Here is a 16470-nt window from a genome sequence, read left to right on the forward strand (position 1 = left end):
CAGCATGGTGGGGCTTGGGCTTCAGCCTTGCCGTGAGCATGTCCTGATGTTATACATTTTTACCATGACGGCTCTGTGAACTTTGCCTAACTTTACTGTGACAAAAATCATATCCATACAAACAGTCAATAGATGAGATGCCAGTACATGGTGCTTGAGATTATGTAACACAGTTCCTGGATTTTGTAGGGCCAATAAAACTCACTGTCGTGTGCTACAAATGGTTTCTTCCGTTCAGCTTTGTATATGGAGTTCTTTGCACAGAAAGCTGCTCTGCCTGTGTTTTCAGACCAGTTTTGCAGACCCAAAAGTTACGGATGCAGAGCCAGGCTTGGGGTGCTTATCCAAGCTGAACTTCCAAAGCTTTGAGGCGGGTGTCCTCTGGTTCCACCCCACTTCATCTCAGTGGAATCAGGTGTGGCTGATGATGGGGAGATGAGCACACAGATTGGATCAGCACAGAAACATGAACCCTAAAGAGGACACTTCAAGCTTTTTGTTTCTTTGCCCCTGCCAAATATTAGTCCAATATTTCAGAAAAGAAACTCTGAATCCAGCTCCAAGAACTATCTCATTTGTCGCCAGTAATTTCAGTTCCTTTGCTCCTGATCTTTTCTAATCAGGCTCATTTTTCTCAATTTGGATTGTTTTTCATCCCGCTGTACCAGGTGCAGAGTAAAAAATAAAGTCTCCGGGAGCCAAATATTAGGAAACACTCTAACAGGCCCATAGTTAATCCCTCACCTGCTTATCTTAGTATTGGGTATAAACACTCCATTTACCTGTCTGTGTCTCCATTTCATTGCAACAGCTAGGCATTCCGGTTTCTACCAAGGAAAATACAAGCAAATACTAAGGCTGATTGTGTATGTGTGTGTATATCTTTCATCCCGAAGCATCTTTGCAAACACAAGAAGCCGTACAGCATCACCATTCCTTCCTGCCCCGGGCTTGTTCCTCCTTGAAGCCCAGCCTGGTTATGTCCCTGCGTATGATGGCCTGCCATCTAGTTGGTGGCTGGCTTCTAGGTCGGACTGACCTTGGTAGTGTCTGCATTATTTTCTGTGGCATCCTATTAGCTGCTTGTCTTCTCTGGTGTCCCTACTGTCGTAATCTTTTTGATCGCAGCCAATCCCATACTCTGACTTCCCATCCTACTCTCCCTCTAACTTCTTCATTTGTCTGAAAATCATTCCACTCTACACCTGCCATCATTTGAAGAATGCTCATCTCCTCTGCCTCCAGCCTTCTGAAGTCTGTTTCCTTTCATGCAGCTGCTTCCAGACCACAGAGTAACACTGTTAGTATCCTAGAGTGGTAAATGTTCACGTTGGCACCAAATGCAATGTTTCTCTGTCCATAATTTCATCAATTTCTGAGCAGCCCATGGAGCTGCACATACCACTCCCTGTGCTGTCAGGTCTGCACCCTGCCCTGGCACCAAGGGCCGAGCCTTGCCGAGCCTTGTCCCAGTGCTTCCTTCCCTGGTCTTAGCCTTGTGGTGCCAAGGCAGGATGCAGCCCTGAGAGCACAGGGAGAGGTACCATGCAGCTCCGCGAGCACCCCATGCCCTGGTCTCCATGGAATGCCCCAGCATCCGGGCTGCTGCAGTCCCCTGCCTGCAATCTCCCCTCCCAGCTTCAGCATTGGGACTCCACCAGAGGTTCCCCCTTTAGGCAGGGACGCATGCGCCCCAGCTTATTAACTCCTGTGTGGGCAGCAGGTCCCTGGCCGCAGGCAGATTTGCGGGATTGCAACCAGGGAAGGCATGTCCCAGTGCTTCTTTCCCTGGCTGCAGCCCTACAAATCTGCCTTCCCCTTATTCCAGATGAGGGCAACTTTTTGCTGGGCACAAGAGGTAGCTAATAGGTAGAATCTACTGTATTGTGATCACTGCTATTGATTGATTACACTGGACTGTGCACACAGGCACTCTGTGCTAATACATCCTATGGGGGGAGGGATAGCTCAGTGGTTTGAGCATTGGCCTGCCAGACCCAGGGTTGTGAGTTCAATCCTTGAGGGGGCCATTTAGGGATCGGGGGCAAAAATTAGGGATTGGTCCTGCTTTGAGCAAGGGGATTGGACTAGATGACTTTCTGAGGTCCCTTCCAACCCTGATAGTCTATGATTGTATGATTTTTGTCATCCCAACCCCCCTCTACCCACTCGTTTGTTTCATTCACCTGTTTCTTATGTCTGTTAACTGATGAGCTTTTGGGGGCTGGAACTTTCATTCAGTGTGTTTGTACAGCACCTAATGCAATGGAGCCCTGAGCTTCAGCTGGGGCCTCTGGCTGCTAGCGTCTTACCAATAATATTTAATAAACGTGCTTTGTGACTGACAATGGGTCTTAAGGATCAAAGCCACACAACACATAATTGGACTTGGCTCATTCAGTAACAGGCATGTGTCAGATTGTGGGGAGAGATGAAGAATATCCATTTCCCAGCAACATGATCACTGGACCTTGATTTAATTCCTTCAGTGTATTTCTTGTGTTCTGCCTGCCTACCTCCTCTAGACCTATATAGCTGCTATCAGTCAGATCAAATTAATTGACTGTACCATAGTATTGTGACAGCATATGGTGTTAATAGATAAGAGTTTGTACTTCATGCAGCTTTCTCTATGGACCTGATTATCCTGGCTGTCCTTGTGTAACACCGACAGATGCTGGTCTTCGGTGGGTGGGATCGAACCTGGGGCCTTTGGAGCTTAGTGCATGAGCTAAAAGCCATATGCCTGTTAGCTAAGGCTGTAGAGCAGACTCATTCATTTCTCTCTCTAAGTGGTCTCGGTGTCATTAGATGGGACAGAACACCACACCCAGGAGGTGTGTGGGTTACATTTGTTTCTCTGGCCATAATAACCGGATCCAAACACCCCTGAACTTCGGGAAAGTTTGGATCCCACAACACACAAGATACTTCTGTGTTCCTCACTCCTCTGTGCACCAACATAGGGTGGAGGGGGGCGGGAATCTTGAAAGTAACTGGCAGTTGGAATAGGTGGGCTGGGAGGAAGCACATGGCTTTTATATTACTAGAGCTGTAGAGTTCAGATTCAGAAATCTGGGTGTGTTTGAAGCGGGGGTTTTAGTTCAGTTCATAACAGAGATTGATCCCAGCCACCAGATCCAGTTTGGATTCTGAGCTCCCCCTCATACAACCCGAAAAGGAAAGAGTGAGGAGTGTATACTGAGCTCATCCCTCCCACCAAACATTCAGGGCTTTGCATTTGTGGTCTGATTTCCTGGTTTCTGTTTGTTAGTTATCTACATTGCACTGCTGTGGGTTACCCCCATCCCTGCTTCTTCATACCCTTATTTATCTACCCAACTCACACCCCATCTGCTCGTGCTTCCAGACCCAGACCCCACACTCACCCATGCATGCCCACATACACAGACCTGACCCTTGCAGGGAAGAAGTGTTAGCATGTGGCTAAAGCACAGGGCTGGGAGTTAGGGGATCTTGGTTCTATTCTCGTCTGTGCTATTGTCCCCCTATGTGATCTGTGGCAAGTCATGTAACTTCTCTGGGCCTCGATTTCTCCATCTTTAAAACGGGAATAACAACATGTACGTACCTGTTGTGAGTTTAAATTCATTAATGTTGGTTGACTTCTTTGATCTTCTCAGATGAAATGTACGATTCAAATATTATAATACACATACCTCTATTCAGACCTCTATATCCCATATCTAGACTCCCATAACCATACTCTTGTACCCAGAGCCCCATTGTCACAACGAACCCCGAGCCCGTTCCAACACCCAGACCAACTTGCAAATGTGGATTTAAAGTGAAAAGGATAAACCTTCAATGTGCATCCTTGAAGGGAGGTTTGTCCAGCCCTATATGTTTACACAAGCATGTTGCTTTACCCTTGCCACTCTATCTCCATTTAGGGGCTTATCTTTTTTTTTTTTTTTTTTTGCAGTGAGGGGATTTATTGGCTGGCTATAATTTAGACGGGCTGAGAAGAGGGCACGGGGAGTACGTCTCTGGCTTCTGCCCCTGTTCTCTTTCACTCTGTCTCTGGACCTCGATTCGAAGCTCTTCATGCAGCCGCTCCTTGGCTCTCACCACCTTAGACTGCAGGTAAAACGATCCCCCCACTGACTTATCATTCATCTTGAATGAGTGATCATAGTTCTTCTGAATTTCCTCGGGGCTGAGCTTGGAGATGTTGAGGATCTGCTGGGCCTCCTGAAGGCTGATCCCTGGGATGCTGGTGGCTGCAGCAGAAGGGGCTTGTCTTTGGAAGGAAGGCAGAGAACACCAGGTAACACAGACATCCGTTCAACTGGAGACCTTGCCAACTGATTGATTTTCTTGATCCCAGAGCCCCACCTAGTGGATATACAGTAGTTTAGTTAGCGAAGCTGCCCTGAAATAGCATGTTGGAAAGGCAGCAGAGTAGAAATGAGAGGTAAGTGCTATAAAACCCCAGTCTGATGCAGTGAGTAATTGTAGCTACACTGTAGCCCTCTGGTGTAATCAGCACGTACTGCAGCAAAGAGTGATGTTAACAGCTGGGCCTAATTTCTCCAGTTAGAGATGGGCATGGTGTGTGCAGATCTTGTGATTGCTTGACCTGCAATATCCCTGCTATCTCCTGACCATTCACATTGCCCTGCCAGCACATCTAAGCCCTGACCTTCCATTCCGTTGCCTGGGCCCTCACACAGCTTTGCCAGTGAACATCAGCCCTCACCTGCAACACCTGCTGCTTGAAGCTCTGGGAAGAGCAGAAATAGTGCCGTGATTCTGTGCACACGGCCAATGCCCACGAGTGGCGAGGTTTGAAAACGCACTAGGATCATTTCATTAGAATCTTAAATTGGCTTTGAATTGCCTTCAGTTATTTACTGAATGACTTGCACTGAAAAAAACCCAAAAACCACAATCACAGAACTTTTCCTATTGCGCTGGCTGCATTTTTAAGAGGAGCCATAAAACAGTGAATTGGTTTCAAACGAGCCTCTGATAATGGGATGAGCTTTTAAGTACGCACAGCTATTTCCCAGTCTATTGTTCAAGGTGCAGCCTTTGCTACAGAATTACCTAATGAAAAGGGTCTGGTCTATGCTTAAAAATGAGGTTGGCATAGCTACGGTGCTCAGGCGTGTGAAAATCCACACCCCTGACAGGTGTAGCTATGCTAGTGTAGATGCAACTAGGTTGATGGAAGAATGCCTCCTTTGATGTAGCTACCATCGCTCGGGGAGGTGGTGGTTCCTACAATGACAGAAAACCCCTTCTGTTGCTGTAGGCTGTGTCTACACTACGGAGTTATGCGGGCATAATTACCACACCCACAGTTGTGCTACAATAGTCCCTGCAGTATAGGCATGGCCCGAGTGGTAGAGGGATATATTTCGTTGCTGATAATGCAAAAGTCTCGATGTATTTAAGAAAGGTTGATAAATTAGATTTCGAGTAGATTAGAGAGAAGTCTGTTCAAGGCGACTTCTCTGCGCACTCTGTGGGCGCTGCCATTTTCGACTGCATGGCCACCCCTCAAAATAGTTTCCTACATCACTTGCCAAAGCTATTAAGTTAGCTGACAGACTCATTTCCTTAAAACACCTATGACTCAGTCATGTGATACTTTATGTTGCTTGGATATTTAGACACTGTCCACTTGAAAATGAAATATACTGTGTGCATTTATTCATGAAAGTTGATTTAAATAAGGAGCTAGCTATTCGAGCTCGCCATGAAGCATTTTCCCATCCTGCAAGAATTTTCAAGAGGCTGAATGCTTTTCCCATCCCAAACTTCGATAAAAAGTTGAAATCTCAAATGTTCATGACTAAAAAATTTTAAAAAACCATATCCGGTCAATCAAAACATTTTGTTTCAATAGCCTTGAAATGGTTCATTTCAATTTTGACCTTTAATTTATTTTTTTACTTCAAGTTTGAAACAAAAAGTTGCTTCGACCCAAAACCGTGCATGTTTTCATTTTGAAAATGTGGAAACCGGATGTTTTCTTCAAAAACATTTTTTCCAAACATTTTTTGAAACCGCAACACGGGTCAAAACTGACTCTTTCCTGCAAACCGTTTGTTTAGATGAGCTGACATTTTTGGACCGAAAAAGTTATCTGCGGTCCCGCTATCGACTAACCTATACATTTATAATGCTCCCATTACTCTGGTATCTAAATACTAATAATGACTGTGCACTTGTATAGTACCTCCTATCCCAATGCACCTTACAAAGACTAATTAACCCTCAATGCCCATGTGTTCTGGCAAAAGCCAAAATCACAAAGAAAGTCTGACTCATAGGCAACTGCCTTATCTTTCTTCAGCAAGGCAGTCTTCCATTCACATCATAAGATACATTTAAAAATAGTGTTAGGGATCAGCGTGGAAATATGAATTGACCAGCAAAACGCAGAGCTGAGAGGTGAGGAAAAAATCCTCAGAATTGTATGCTCTGGTTCTTACTGAGCTACTTGACGTGTGGGTGTGAGTGAGAGAGACTACAATTAACAAAAAAAGCAAGAAAATTCTAACAATCTACCATCAACCCTCTTCTGCAGTTCATTAATCCACACGCATGTGAAAAAGAGAGAGTGAATTGTGGCATCTGAAAAAACCCAAATGTCTGTACTGCAATTTTAGCCCTGCAGCCTGGCCTGACCTGCCCCTGCAAGCCAGAATCAGCTGACTTGGGCCATGCCGGGGAGTGGAGGGGGTGTGTGTGTCTCTCTCTTGTATTGCAGTGTAGGAATATGGACTCTTGTTTCTCTCTCTAAGTTCTTATCATGTGTCCTTACCACACTATCCAGTTCTGAGAGCCCTATTCTCCTGCGGCAGAATATGAGTGGAACACCCATTAGAAAAAGGAGTGAGTAGAAAAGCATTGTGTGGGAAATTCATCTTGGGGGGGCCAAATGGGCTGAGTGTGAGATTCCATTGGAATGACTCCGTTTTGGCCATTGATTTAAAGGATCACTCTGTTTTGTCGTGCTCTGGCTGACATTCCAGCCAAAGCAGTGAAGATAGGTTGCTGTTTTGTTCATTTCATTTTAGAGGTTTTGTGAGACAAAGGAACTTTTCCAAATGTTCTAGAGTTCTTTAGTGCCCTAATGTTCATCCATTCCTCCTTTACACAAGGACTGTCAGCAAGGGAAGGGTTTTGTACTTATGGAAATGTATGTTAAGAAAGCAATAGCCCTGTTGAGTGAGAGCCCCTGATCTTCACCACGTCAAGCAAAGCATCAGATTGTGGAAATGAGCTCAACATCTTGCCTAAAATGTAAAGCAGAGGAAAGTCAGTCTGTTACAGCTCAGTGGAATGATGTGATCAGTGTTGCATGCTGTGCATTGGATGGATGGTTAATTACTAACAGCTAGCCATGGGGAAGGGGAAAGCAAGGAGATAGGACACATGGGGGCATATTCTGCTGTCATTCTCCATGAGGAAATCCCATTAGCATTAGCCAGAATCCCATGTGTTGAATGAAGGAAGAATATACCCCCAAGAAGAAAAATTGGACACTCGGGTGTGGTGGCTTCTAGATGCAGTGGGACCTGTCCAGTTTCAGTGCAGTGGGTGTGGAGGCAGGATTTGTAGAGGTGGTCCAGGGAGGTGCCCAGCCAGTGCATTCTGGAACCCAGCTCTGTAGGGTTCCCTGTGCGCTGCTGTACTGGGTGCAGTGGAACAGTTGGTGAATCTATCACTATGTGGATCCTTCAGCCAATGCTCCCTGCAGAGGAGAGGATTCAGGACCTGCAGGACTGCTGAGCAGCTCTGCAACCTCCGTGGTGAGTATTCCTGAGAACCCCAGTCAGGTGAGCTGCAAGCTGGGGCCAAGGATTTGGGCCCAAGGAAAGAGGAGGGGCAATCTTTGTGAAAGAGAAAAGAGAGACTAGAATTAAAGCGTAGAGGGGTGGGGGAAGGCGGAGACACAAAACAGGAAGGGAAGAGGGGGGGTGCTGCAGCCGGTAGTGAAGCCAAGCAAAAGAGACTTTCCCCTACAAGAGAAGGAATGACCCAGTTAGGAAGGAATTTTCAATGCTGATAAATGCAAAGTAATGCAGATTGGAAAACGTAACCCTAACTATACATATAAAATGATGGGGTCTAAATTAGCTGTGACCACTCCAGAAAGAGATCTTGGAGTCATTGTGGATAGTTCTCTGAAAACATCCACGCAATGCGCAGCGGTTCAAAAAAGTGAACAGAGTGTTGGGAACCGTTAGGAAAGGGATAGATGATAAGACAGAAAATATCATATTGCCTCTATATAAACCCATGGTACGCCCACATCTTGAATACTGCGTGCAGATGTGGTCTCCTCATCTCAAAAAAGATATATTGGAATTGGAAAAGGTTCAGGGAAGGGCAACAAAAATGATTAGGGGTATGGAACGGCTGCCATATGAGGAGAGATTAATAAGACTGGGACTTTTCAGCTTGGAAAAGAGACAACTGGGGGGGATATGAGAGAGGTCTATAAAATCATGACTGGTGTGGAGAAAATAAATAAGGAAGTGTTATTTACTCCTCATAACACAAGAACTAGGGGCCACCAAATAAAATTAATAGGCAGCAGGTTTAAAATAAACAAAAGGAAGTATTTTTTCACACAATGCACAGTCGATCTGTGGAACTCCTTGCCAGAGGATGTTGTGAAGGCCAAGACTATAAGAGGGTTCAAAAAAGAACTAGATAAATTCATGAAGGATAGGTCCATCCATGACTATTAGCTGGGATGGGCAGGGACGGTGTCCCTAGCCTCTGTTTGCCAGAAGTTGGGAATGGGTACTGGGGGATGGATCACTTGATGATAACCTGTTCTGTTCATTCTCTCTGGGGCATCTGGCACTGACCAGTCAGAAGACAGGATACTGGGCCAAGTGGACCTTTAGTCTGATCCAGTATGGCTGTTCTTATGTTGTTATGAATTAGAAAGGAAATGGAGAGGGAGTAATGGAGGGAAGGAATTTTTTTTTTTTATAATTTCCATTGCAGTAGCCCCCAGTCAGGGGTCAGGGCAGCATTGTGCACATGTAATGAAAGATGGCCCCTGCCCCAATCTGAGTGGAATGAGGAGGAGGAGACAAAGAACTGGAAAAGGAGATGGGAGAAGAGAGGCCACATTCAGCTGCAGATCTGCACCTAGAATGATGTGTGCGCAAATCCCATTGACGGACAGGCTGTGAGTGAGAATGAAGCCAAAAGGGGATACCCTGTAGATCTGAGAAAGTAACTTGGCCCAGAGCCTCTAGGGGCAGGGAAATTTTTTTTTTCTAGTTGTTGCTGCTTTTATTTTCCAGTACCATAAAAACCTAAAGGGCCAGACTGTGCCCAGCCACCAGTAGGTGCACAGAAGGGGGGAGAGGGTACAAGAAGCCTCCCCCTGCCACTTGCACCCCTGTGCAGGGACTAAGTATGGTTCCATTGGGCAGCATAGACCCTGCTAGCATGGCCACCTTTACTAGCTACCCAAAAGGTTGCAGGGAGAGGCAGGGGCAAGGGAGAGCCATGGCTGAGTCCCCCTACCCTCTTTACAAAAGCCAGCAGAGTTATCCAGGTATGGAGTGAACACCTTCTACTCCAGTTCCTTTAGGAGCCCCAGAAGGAATTTTCGCTGAGTCAATGAGGCTTTTTCCTGGGGGCTTCTTCTGCAGCACGGCCCATCTGCCCCTCTCCGGTGCACCTTTAGCTGGAAAAGCCAGCATGTAGCCCTCCCTAATTAATTAACCCACCAGTGCTGCTCTTTAATACTTGATTGACTGAAAAGAGAGTTTTACAGGATACTCCAGTTCAACCTAGCCTCCTGCCAGTCCTGCTTCAAGTTTAATCTCGGTGAAAACACTCTATTGTGAAAATCTTCCGGGAAACCGCTACCTAGTAATATCTGGTGCTACATAGGGATGGAGTGGAGCTGCACTGACGCTTCCATGTGCAAATGCAATAAATTCAGCTAATAAAACAACTAGTTCCTCAGATTGCAATACCTATACGTACGCTGCCTGGCATTGTAATATGTTTTTTAATCATCTAACTAAATGGCGTAGCCTGGTGCTAGCTGGGACAGGGACCTTCTCTCTGTACTACTCAGTAATACAAATAAATAATAATAAATTTTTGGAGACAAGAGTGTAGGGAAAGGGGTGGTCTTTTCAGCTGCATGTCCTACAGCAAAATAGTTTCCTCCTTTAGGGTTTCTAAACAGGGTTACCAAGGCTTACTGATCAAGTAACAAGGCTCCGTGAATTTCCGTTCAAGTGTCAATGAAAGAGTTCTTCAACCCTCAGTACAGTCAGATGTTTCTTTCCATCTGAGAATGTGTTTTACATCTGACAGGGTTCCACAGGACAGGCTTGGATAAGTCAGTGATCCACTGGATCCATTGTTAGTGGCACTGGCTATATTCAAGCAGGTTTCCTGATGGTTTTTGCCATACTAAATATAGTTTTGTGGCTGATCTACTCTGTCACTTTTATTTTGAATAAGCTCAGTCTGGATAGTGGCTTACAATTTCCATACTCGAAAATCTTTGTTATTTTTATTTATGTATTTGTTTGACACTAGTTTATTATTATCCTCCAGCTGGGCATAGCGTGGCCATCTACCAGATTTACAGCTGCCCCTAAATCAATCAGAAAGTTCATACTTGTGCCTGTCACACTGTTAGTTTAGGCAGTAACTTGCTCATATTACTGCTATCTGGTTTCCCTCCCAATCTTATCCATTTGTTTGCTGCATCCACCTGCTGCCTTGTCATTAACGTAAACTCTTTAGAGCAGGCGCTGTCTTTCTACTATTTGTTTGTACTGCATCTTGTATGATGGGCCCCCAATCCCTGACTGCAGCCCATGGGCATTGTGGGAATACAAATAATAAATTCCAGCCTGACAGTTTGTATACATAAACGTTTCCTCCTCTTTTCATCTGTGAGTCAGTCTCTATGTGGTGACCCTTTTTGAAACTGCATTTTCTGTTGCAATGTACCTTGTATGAATGTCTGATTGGAAGGTTTGGGCTCTGTCACCTGGCTCCTTGCCTCAACATACTGATCTTCATGAACTTTCTTTCCAGAAGGGCCACAGTGCCTGACTGTATTTACAGCAAGTCTTTTCTGACTTCAGACTAGTGGGTTGTGGACTATGTTGCTTTAACCAACTGTGCTGATTTTTACCTGGTTACTGCACATTTGAGATCTGGAACAGTGTGATCCAGAGGTGAAAAGCTTGTCAGTTAGATGTTAGTTTCAACTGGAGTGGAGACTGAACAAGGACTCCTTACTTGATCCATTTGTGGGTATGTTACATTCCAGGAGCCTGATTCTTCACTGCCTTGCACCTTGTATGGTCATGCAGACCTGGGCAAACTGAGTGCAAAACATTAGGATTCTGATTTTTATCCAGTTGAAACCATTTTTGTCTACTGGAGGCATGACTAACTTATAGGAAATCAGGAACCATGACATGCATGACTTGTCTTTTTGCTGGTTAGGAGTGCTTTGTTGCACATTTAGCAGTTCAGAGACCCCTTCAAATGTCTTGGGCATGTAGATCAGACTTTTCCAGCCTCCAAGAGTTGTAGGAAAGGCAGTAGAAAAAGAAAAGTCCATGAGGGTGCTGGCAATTTTATCATAGTCCTTTTATTAGAGCCCAGTAGATAGCAGTTTTTTATTTGATGGGAGTTGCACAGTGGTTGCCTTATAACCAGCATTTTTTATTTATACGGAAATACAAAATGCTTCTCTATAGCAGGGTTATGGGCTTAGGTTTATTTCTTCTACAGATAAGTGGGGGAAAAACACCTTGTTCTTTTTGTCTTCTTAATTGAGTCAGTTATTTATATTGAGTTCAATATGAGTCATTCAGATACTGTGGTGATGTGAGCAGCATAAATAGCTAGAGAACTAGAAAGCTAATTCAGAATCACCATGAGCCCATAGAGTCAAAAGTTACCTACTAGTTAGTGTTGCTTTTTTACTTCATTGTAGCAATGCCATTTGCTATGAATTTCTGTGGTTTCATGTAATAATGACTAGCCCCTATGTAGCGCTTTTCATCAGTAGATCACAAAGCATTTTATAGGTCAGTATTAGTCCCCTTTTACAGATGAAGAAACTGAGGCACTTAGCACTGGAGTGACTTGCTCAAGCTCACCCTGGGAAGGGAATGGGATGGGGAGGAGACAGAAAAGAGCTAAGGGAAAGGGATGGGATGGGATGGAGTGAGTGGGTGAGGAAGAATAGAGCCCAGGGCATGGAATGGAACAGAATTGTACTATTTCACTAGTGTACTGACCTCATAGAAACTGATTGTGCCTCTTTTATTAATTTAAATTTTATTTTCTTTGATGTTTACCTGATATAAGATCATCTTCAGTTGTTTTAAGGACATTGTGATTTATCCCTGTATTGTACTGTTTCAGTAAGCACACACTACTATAAGACAGTAGTTATATTGAAGTTTGTATTATCACTTCTAGCCAGTCCAGTGTCCCAAGGGGAATAGCTTGTAAAGTGCTTATGACAGGTCTGGGTGGTTGAGACAAAGGACTGGCACCCAGCAATAACCTGTGTTCAACCAGGAACTGAACCTCTGCTCCCTGGGGCTGAAACTCACCCTTGCCAAAGGGCTGGCAGGGCATGAGGGCTAGGTACCACCTTGGGGCTGAAATGAGTCATGGGTCTTGGGCACACCCCTGACCTTTACTGCAGGTCAGACATTTGCTCTCCTTGTATCTCGGGGGTGGATCTGGATCTTGCAGTCACCCTGTTACTAGGGGGAAATTTGGTATATATGAAGATCATTCAGTGGCCCATGTCGGCCTCTTCACTTTTAGGGGTCTGCTGGCCATCTTGAAGCCAGCCTACCTCTGCACCCCCTGGCCCTGTGGGCTCCACTATCCAGGCCAATGTTCCCTCTAATTTTTGACCGGCTCTGTGTGTAAAATATTTCTTCTGTGCAAATTAAATGTGTGGGGTTTAGGATCTGTGTGCATGTGCATAGCTTAGAGGGAACCGAGCTCTAGCCTCATGCTCCCACCCCACCACATGATGGCCCGTCAGCTGGGCCTCTGCCATCCCACCCCATCGGCTGGGGCTCTGCGCGGCCAGGGAGGGGGCAAAGCCCAGCCCGGACGGGCTCTGTTCTCCACCCCCAGTCCCCTTCATGCTGGGCCCCCAGGGCTGTACTGGGGTGGGTCCATCTGCCCCCCACCCCAGCTAGTGCTCTGCCCCCCTCCCCACCATGGCCCCGCCCCCAGGCTCTGATTCCCTCGCTCCCCCCCAGCCATCCCGGGCCCTAGGGTCCCGCTCCCTCCCGCGCAGGTAGGGGGCCGCAGGAGGACCAGCCTGGGCCCTCTCTATGGTGCGCTCCCGGAGACGGGCCCCTTCCGACCGCCCTTCCCTTCCCCGCGTCCTCGCCTCTCTCTGGTCGGAGGGGGCGCGGTCACGTGGCGGCCAGGCGGCGCAGGCGCGGCGCGGGCCGGAAGGAGGCAGGGAGCCTGGCTGGCCGCGGCGGCTCAATGAAGCGGGGGTCGCGGGAGGTGAGGGTCGGACGGAGCGGCCCAGGGGGAGGCGGAGCGGCCAAGCCGGGTGAGTACCCCACGCCGCTGGGCAGGGCCTGGCCCCGGCGGCTTGGCCGCGGCTCCCCTCCCCCCTCCCCCTCCGGGCGTCCGGCGGCCCCCTCCCGTCACCTCCTCCCCCAGCTCCCCCCCCCCCCCCCCCGCAAGCCGCGGGGAAGGCGCCAGGGCTGGGCCCAGAGCAAGGAAGGGAGCGAGGCGGGGGCCGGGGGTTCCGTGCCGGGCACTGCCCCTGGCTCGCCCTGTGACCTTGGGCAAGTCACAGACCCCCCGCCCCCAGGCGCGGCCGGGGTCCCCTCCGGGCAGGGGGAAGGAGGCGGGGCCGCTGTCCCTGGGGTGCGGCAGGGCAAAGTTACTGCGCTGGTGTTTCCTTCGGGCCCTGAGCTGCCTCTCGAGCCCGGCTGGGGGGGGGTTACTGCCTCTCGAGCCCGGCTGGGGGGGGGCGGGGGGGTTACTGCCTCTCGAGCCCGGCTGGGGGGGGCGGGGGGGTTACTGCCTCTCGAGCCCGGCTGGCGGGGGGGGTTACTGCCTCTCGAGCCCGGCTGGGGGGGACGGGAGGGGGGTTACTGCCTCTCGAGCCCGGCTTTGGGAGGGGCTCCCTAGTTGTGTAGCGCGTCTGTAATTGACGTGATGCCCCTCAGCAGGGACAGGACCTGCTCGTTCGCCTCAAAGCCCGGACTTCCAGCTTGGAAGGAGCCCGCGAGAGACGCTGCTCCGGCTACAATAGCCCAGGCGAATTTGCTTCAGTGCCTCTGATCTGGTAGCAGCTGTCGAGCGTGTGCATGTTGGCCGCCCCTGACCCTGCTGGCGGAACGAAGCGGGCTAAGAGCCCCTCTGGCCGTGGGCCGTTTTGCCCAGCCTCGCCTCGGCTAGGCCGTGCTGCGTGTTTACCTTCTGAACAACTAGAGCAGCACGCCGGGGCCTGGCCGGGAACAGCTCACAGAAGTACACGAAGTTCGCCTCCCCTTCTCGCCTCGTTTCCTGTTGTGGAACGCTTCGGGCTGAGTAGGAAGCTTGAGGGTTAAAGGAACCTCTCTTTTGAAAAACAAAACCTGACCGGCTCCTTGAGGTTCTCATTTAAAGGGGGGCATGGGTTCAGATGCTAGTGCCATGAGTGAGAGAGCAGCTGTGGAAGTGAAGTGCCAAGTTGTATGAGACACAAGCAGCTCTGCCACATGATAATAGACGATACAATGGTGAAAATGATTGTGTTTGGCCTGTGCTAGCTTTTCTGCAGTTGCTACCATTGGAGCTACACCTCTAGCAGACAAATGACTGTGCAAGGTCAAGGTTTCAAAAGAGAGTCACGTTCCCAAGGTAACTTGACGCTTTGTATTTTGAAGTCAGACCCTTCCTTAGTTAGAACCTAATGCAGTGAAAATTGGAACTAGATTCGTAACTGGTTTCCGGCAGGAATGAGGGAGAAAATTTTTCAGACATGTATCTACAATATGGTATATTTAATCTGGTATATTATAACAATGCCATTTTTAGAGAGTAAGCTTTTCAGGTTCATACCTCTAGTGCTGGACACTGTTGGTGTTCCTGGAAAGTAGTAATATAGGTTTGCAAGCTTTACTACTGTGAGCCATCTTTCTTAGGAGTTCTGCAGCAGCTTTTGCAAAAATGCTAATGACAGTTGGGCACTTACCTGTCATTTGTGCCTTTTGAAAACCTCCACCTTAATGACTGCATCCAATGAAGTGAGCTGTAGCTCATTTATGCTCAAATAAATTGGTTAGTCTCTAAGGTGCCACTAGTACTCCTTCTCTTCACTTGTATCCAGTAAATGTCTGAAAAGTGGCCTGTGCTTCAGTCTTGTTTTTTAATCTTAAAATAGCTCTATCTACAGTACAAAAAAGTAAACAGTCCATTTTTCTCTTCAGCTTTTTGTCAAAACTGGTTGAAATTTCAACTTTTTAAACAAAGTTTTGTGTCTTACTCCTCAATCTGATACCTTTTGGTGTTCTTTACATAAAATAAGAAGTATGCTCCATCCACACTCACATTCTTTACTAGAGGTAAGAGTGAAATACTACAGGGCTATGACTTAATTTATTGGTGTCTTTCACCAGCACTCTTTTAAGTAGGTGGTGGTCATGTTTCTGAATGTTTCAGCTCTGATCTAAATAGCTGCAATAGCTTGATAGCTGAAAAAAGCTGCTGATCTTCATGCCAAAATGAAGCAATTTGCATCTGTTTTCATGTCTGTCTTCACTCTTTCCCCCATCCTAGAGTCTTGGTTCTTTTTTAAGTGTCCTCTGTTCTGTGTTTCCTACCCTTCCTCAGACACTGCAGTGTGTAGAAGCTTACAGTCATAGCTAAGGCCCTGCCAAATTCACGGCCATGAAAAACACATCATGGACCGTGAAAGCTGATCTCCCCCCATGAAATCTGGTCTTGTGTGCTTTACCCTATACAATACAGATTTCACAGGGGAAACCAGAGTTTCTCAAATTGGGGGTCCTGCCCCAAAAGGGAATTGTGGGGGGAGGGGTCACAAGGTTATTTTAAGGGGGTATTTACACCCTTACTTTTGTGCTGCCTTCAGAGCTGGCTGGCTGGAGAGTGGCGGCTGTTGACCAGGCACCCAGCTCTGCAGGCAGCAGCGCAGAAGTAAGGGTGGCAACACCATACCAGGCCATCCTTACTCCTGTGCTGCTGCTGGCGGTGGCTCTGCCTTCAGAGCTGGGCTCCCAGCCCAGCCACCGCTCTCCAGGTGCCCAGCTCTGAAGGCAGCGCTGCCGCCTGCAGCAATACGGAAGTAAGGGTAGCAATACCGCAGTCCCCCCACAACTCCTTTTTGGGTCAGAACCCCTACAATTACAACATGCTGAAATTTCAGATTTAAATAACTGAAATAATGAAATTTACTATTTTTAAAAATTCTGTGAC

General features: G+C 47.4%; 1 protein-coding gene across 2 annotated transcripts in view; it reads left to right on the top strand.

The window, feature by feature from the left end:
- The first annotated feature begins 13438 nt into the window (after positions 1 to 13438).
- RNF216 (ring finger protein 216) overlaps positions 13439 to 16470 on the top strand; it is a 120802-nt gene continuing 117770 nt past the window's right edge. The window contains exon 1 of one of the 2 annotated variants that reach the window (XM_073361904.2): positions 13439 to 13588. The gene's annotated coding sequence lies outside the window, so the exon portion shown is untranslated. The remainder of the gene's footprint in view (positions 13589 to 16470) is intronic. The other variant, XM_073361905.2, reaches the window with a different exon arrangement.

The sequence above is a fragment of the Lepidochelys kempii genome, chromosome 10 (assembly GCF_965140285.1).
Source record: "Lepidochelys kempii isolate rLepKem1 chromosome 10, rLepKem1.hap1, whole genome shotgun sequence".
NCBI lineage: Eukaryota > Metazoa > Chordata > Testudines > Cheloniidae > Lepidochelys > Lepidochelys kempii.